Genomic DNA, 6,627 nt, shown 5'->3' on the forward strand with positions numbered 1-6,627 from the left:
GCTTTTATGCACTTTTCTCCTTTCTTTAACTTAGATTAGAGACCAGAACAGCATTGTTGGCGATTGCTTAGCACGCGTTAACATAATCTAGTAAGAACCATAGAGTTAAGTGTACTTTGGTGGTTATTATTCCAGTATCTTAAAATCTTGTTTGTAATATTCAATTATTCCACAAGACATATTTTTTTTTTTCTTTCGTTTCTCTGTTGCCCTTGTAAATCACGCAATATATTTATTTCATTGATTTAACAAGCATCGCCTCACCTTAACAATTGATATTCAAATACTTCTTGCATTGTTTTAGACATAGTTCTTGAGTTTTTGTACCTCATTCACTCTTTATGCAGATTCCGATTAGTGTTCTAAGATATAGAACGTAGAAATAAAGAAGGTATATTGTTATCTAAAAATAAAGATTCATTGCATGACATACTTTTAATCATGAAATACTAACTAAACTTGAGATTTTCAAAGATTTAACATAACTAGAGATCCTGCAACCCCAGTTGTCACTTGCAGATCCCAATTGGTAAAGAATTGATGGGTTTGACCAGTGATTGTCAGTGTGGAGTAGGGGTGATATGGTAAAGAAACTAAAAGGTTGATGAGATAGCATACAAAAAGATGCCAAATTTGCTGCTTTTGTCTTGGAGGTTCCTTCCTCAATTCCTTTAGGCCCCACAGTAAACCCTTCCATGTGAGCCAAGAAGGCAAGAACCATCCTCCCATACTCTTTTATCATCTTTTTTTTTTGTCACACTTCTTGCTTGCAAACTTTTCCAGTCTCCACATCTTTCCTTCAGTAGATCTCTGTCATCTCTGTTCAAGAACTTAACCAGACAACAACCACTACCTGTCATTCAAAAACCAGGCTTGCAAACAATTCTTGCCGATTCATTTATTTCCTAAACTTGACCCTTGTGTGCTATATTTATTGACCTTAAAGAACTTGCAAAAATTTTGTTCCACCGAATGTGTAGTCTCTAGACTCTTGCTTCTTGCATTGTAAAAATCAGCATGATGCTTCATATTTCAACAATCCAGTGATGTATAGTACATTTTGGAATTCTATTTTGTCAAATTTTGCTACTAGAATGTTTCGAGGAATTAGGGGTGTTTGGAACTCCAGTTAGACCGAAAGATTTTGAATTTGGTTTTAAATTATTAATTTTTTTATATTTTTAAACTTATATCAAAAAATAAAAAATATATATATATTATTTTAATATACTTACAAACAAAAACTACTTTTACACCCTATTTGTTTTTACATTTCAAAAATATTTTGAAAAAAAATTAAAAAAAATTATTTTTTTCTTTACTTTAAATTAATATTTTTTTAGTATTTTTATATCATTTTGATACACTAAAATAAAAATTAATTTTAAAAAAATAAATAAATATTATTTTAATATAATTTAAATAAAATATACTTTGAAAAATAACAGCAAACCAATCATAAAAACCAATTAATCCTGCAGTTGGGATGCTTAATTTGACCAAAACCACATCAATTTCAGTGCAATGAGGCATATTCATAATTCATGACGAAAGCATTTCTTGATTTGACATCAATCTAGAACATGATCTTCAATGTGGCAGGGATAGGTTTGCTAAATATGCATAATTTTTTTTTTTTTAACTGGAGCATATTTCATCCAGAGAAAAAGTAAAAACTGAAGCATCATTGTTGGACTTGGAAAAAACAGTCGACGGCAACCAGTTCTTGCCTGGCGGCAGAAGGATTCTTGCCTGTAAATCTTGACTCCCTCTTAATAAAACAAAGAAAGAAGGAAAACATTACAGCTACAGCCAACTTCAAGTAGAGATGTGTGGAGATTCAAGAACATGTGTCTTCTGTTCATATTTTCAAAGCTTGCCCATTTTAATGATCACCTGTCCATGTGCTACTTAATCCAACTAATACTAATCAATATAATTAATCAATTTAGGTACAAGGTCATGATCTTCGTGTTACACAGCCCCCCATGACACATGTTTATGTTTAATAGGCTAAGGAAATTAGTGTAACGTGTGAGTGCGGCTTTCATTTCAATCTTTGTTCTTTCTTGTTTGTCTTTCATTTCAATGGCGTGAATGATGGAAGAAAGTGTGAGGAAACCCTAAAACACTGGGGCCCTAGTTGCATTCCGCTTAATCTGACCACTAACTTGATTCTGGTCACCCACTCCATACCGCAGATATCGCATTTCTTTATGTTAATTAATAATATTGGGGTCAATGTTCATGTCAGGTATTTATCATTCGTTAATTTATATAAACTTTTCTTAATCTATTTTTAATGCAGCGGAGAAAACACTTATGGAGTGACAAGATTTTGTTTGCTCAGAAGGGTGCAGCCTTGCCAGGTTTGCCTTAATTCCCAGGCACCTCATCAGAACACCGGCTGGTTAATTACAGTAAACTTATAAGTAATTAGGCTTGGAATTGTAGTTGAGCGGCCTGAACTTGATTACCCTGTCAGGGAGTCATTTAGCACTCCAAATTACTCGACAATGGCCTTAGTTTCGATGGCCCTGTGCACCATTTACAATCATGGTCGGTCCAGCCATATTCATTTCGAAGAACAATGAAGCAATCTTCATGTCAGGTTTTCAAAAGACATCTCATGTGACCCTCCTCCTTCGTCTTCTTCCTCTTCTACCCAAGTTGCAATGACAAGTTTTGCTTGAGTTGAGTAATGGTAACAAATTCGACGTGTGCTTTTGCATAAATGATGGAGGGAACCTCTTCTTACCAAGACAGATTCTTCCATCACAGATAAAATCTTCCCTAGCTGGCAGCTGCCCTCTCTATTGAGACATCCTTATCATCATTTTGTCCATAAAAGATGGTCGTGTCTCGATCTTCACATGTACAGAGAGGGAAACAGCATCTCAGTGTGAATATAATACCGCGACGACTAGCCTCTTTTTTAAGCCTTCTGTTTTCACAGATAGAGTTTTTTGGAGATCGATAGATTACTTTTTTACTCTAGGATTACATTTTTATCGTTAAATAAAGCATACATCCATAAAATCTTCATGATTTTTTTTAAAATTACAGGGTGAATTGCAATCATGCTTGCCGTTTTGGCCAAGCTTATAAAGACGACGAATAAATCCAGGACCTACCTTCTTCGCCATGACTCAATAAATCCAGGAAAGTAGTTGTAGTTAGTAGCTTTCATGCTGAGAGGTAGAACCGTAGAAGTGGGGGCTTACTGTTGTCACGGCCCTACCATATTACACGTCCGTACATCGACAACACATCCAAGATGAGATCCGAATCTGATAGAATTTCTTGCCCATTAATTTCTTTCCGTATAAAGACGACGAATTTATAGTTTTCATTCGTTTCTAAGGCCGATCAAGATTCTTGATTTGTATTTTTTTTTTTTAACTTGTAAGGAACTTCGACTGTGTTTATATATCACTTTATAAAAACCATCATAATTTTAGATTTAATTATCTGATTAAGTTTTAACTTAGTTAAAGGTTTGATGATCTAAAAAATATTGATTTTAGTGTTTTTTAAAAGTATATTTATTTTAAAAATATCAAATTAATAAAAAAATTTAGTTTTTTCTATAATTTTAATATTCTGATGTAAAAAATAAAAAATATTTTAATATATTTTTAAATAAAAATTAATTTTAAAAATTACTTTCCACCCACCACCGTATTAAACACGTACAGAGTACAAGATGGATGTTATATACTGAGTGTCGGTCATCGTTGATTAACGTTTTTTTTTTTTTTTTCAGGCAGCTATGAAATGTCAGGACAAATATATAGCTAATATTAGTTGATTTATAATCCAAAGCAAGATTCTCCCTTCATCACCACCTTTGTCAATTCTTGTGCTGCATCTATCTTTTTACTTGGAGTGAACACTCAGTCGGCTCCTTTTCCTTTTCTTTTATGGTTTTTTTAATTATATCAAAAATAAATTTTATATTCGATTTAGTACAAGCCATGAGAAAAGATCTCCTATATTTTTTTTATAAAATTGGAAGCTTGCTAGACTGAAAACCCAATTGATATTTATATCAACGGTTCATCGAGGGTTGCAAGTGACAGAAGCCACTTGTTGAACGTGGTGGTGGAGCACGACCGTACGCGTCACCAACCGCAAAGCACTTCTTTATTTTCCAATGTGCCCACGGTTCATTTCTTGAGCGGCCCACTACCAAGAATGCGGTGGTGGAAGGAATTTATGGTACATCCATTCCTTCTGCTTGCTAGGAAAAATGTCCACATTTATCATTTTGAACTAATTTTATTTACAATCTCTTGTTAGTATTAATGAGTCATGCTTCAAAGCCTGAGTCGCGGGTTAATTGAGTTAATTTTAAATTGATATTATTTTGTTTTTTTAATAAAATATTAATGTTCATTTGGACAAAAACAAAATTAATACATACATACATACATACATACATACATACATATATATATATATATATATATTGAGTTGAGTTGATCTGATTGAATCGATCGAGTTGATCGAGTCAATTCTAATCAACTTGAATTTGGTCGAATCAATATCTAAATTAGTTTAAAATAAAAATTATAAAAATCGATTCATTATATCAGGTTTAATAATTATCATTAATACCCGTGAAAACTTTTAATTTAATCCTTTAATTGGTTGTATAATATTGTCTTTTGCTTATATGTCATCAAATTAGAAATACTCTAGAATGTTTAACAAGATGTTGAACATTGAATGAACAAACGTGAAGTGAGCTAGAAGCATGAAGTGGGGAAACAACATTTATATCAACATTTTTTCATGGGGCTTTGCTTGATGATTTGATGCTTGCTCGATTTGAGTGAGTTACAAGCTTTATCATATGCAATGTTCATAAAATCATGTAATATTTCCAATTCTAAGTTTTTATCTTGTCAATATTATTAATTAAAGATATCATATCTCAATCACGAGAGGTGTAAATTAACCGGCCAAGTCTTAGGTTTGTTTTTCAGAGGTGATTAGTTCGAGTCCCATAAATTTCAGGACCACTGAAGATGACTTATATGGTCGTTAATTTTATGGCCCGTAGAATTAGTTGAGGTGCGCGCAAACTGGCTCATACACCCATGTTAATAAAAAAAATATCAGATTTCATATAATATATATAGTCACATTTTTATGTACTAGATAGTTTCAGATTTAGATTTATAAAGAACACAGAGATGTTTCATGAATCTTAAACAACTCATCTTAAAATCACGATCAAAGATATTATTTTTAAGTAATAAAAATAATCATACCAGATGGTTACAAGTGGCTTGTTAGGCTCATTCACCGGCAAGGGAAAAGAAGAGGAAGAAGAGCAGGTATGGCAAAGAGTGAAAAGTACCGTCAATCAAATCAAGATTCAACGGGAACGAGGGTGAAAGCAAGGGGTTGGCGAGGCAAAGAGACAAGGTGATTGGCTGGTAGTTAACGGTACACGTGAAAGAAGATGGCTGAGAAATAAGGTGGCTGTTCGCTGGGGTCCACGGTTGGAAAAGCGTCGGTGCACCTGCCCTGCATCCATGATTGCTTCCATGGAACCCAAGGAAAAACCATTATCACCACCGTGAATACCAATTACTGTTCGGTATTGTAACCGTTGTGGTTTTTAATTATTTTTTATTTAAATAATATTTTTTAATTTTTTTAAAATTTATTTTCAATATTATTATATCAAAACAATTCAAAAACACATAAAAAATAATAATTTAAAGCAAAAATATCACTTAACACTTTTAATTAGATTGTATTTGGAATTGTAGTAATTTTCATGATTATGATTAAAAACAATAAGTTTTGAAAATTATTTTTAGTTGTAGTTCTTAAAAAGATGATATTTAAAAAATATATATTTGGTTAAAAATATTATTATATAAATTCTTACATGTAAAATAAATAAAAAAATATATTTGATTAAAAAAATGTCTTCATAAATAAAAAATAAATTATTTTAATTTTTACAAAATCAAAATTTAAAACACAATTATTTATAGGACCCAGTATAAAAAGCATAAATTATTTAGTTAACCAAACAATTTTTTCTTTATAATTAAATAAAAAACAAAAATTATCACAATATTAAACAATCTTTTAGTATTATTATTTTGGAACTGATAATTTTAATTTATCAATTGAAGCCTTTTATTAAAATTTATTGATAGATTTTGAATGCAATTCATGGTTAAATGTGAATATAAAGATTTATTAAAAAAATATTGAAACTTTTTTTAAAAAATGGATTGATATAAAAAAAAATTGTTTGAGAGCAAAATTGAAAATAAAAATAGGTGGGGTTGGTTTTTTAGATTTCCCTTTTTCTCTTTATTAAGATCCCACGTCCGTTAACATTGATAATATTTATTTTTATACATCAAGTTTTAAATTTATAATTAAAGTATTTTTATTCTATCATTATGTAGCTAACATGATGCCACGACACTACGTCCGTTAACGTCGGTGGTGCCGTGACGTTAAGTTAAGTTGTCAATTATGCCCCCTTTTTGCAAGGAAAAGAATATTCCCACGAGGTGCACGTGGCAATTGGTGAAGTAGCAGACGAAAAGAGGATCCTACTGATATATTTGCCGCCACGTGGTTAGTTTT

This window comes from Populus trichocarpa, chromosome 7 (assembly GCF_000002775.5).
Source record: "Populus trichocarpa isolate Nisqually-1 chromosome 7, P.trichocarpa_v4.1, whole genome shotgun sequence".
Classification (NCBI taxonomy): Eukaryota; Viridiplantae; Streptophyta; class Magnoliopsida; order Malpighiales; family Salicaceae; genus Populus; species Populus trichocarpa.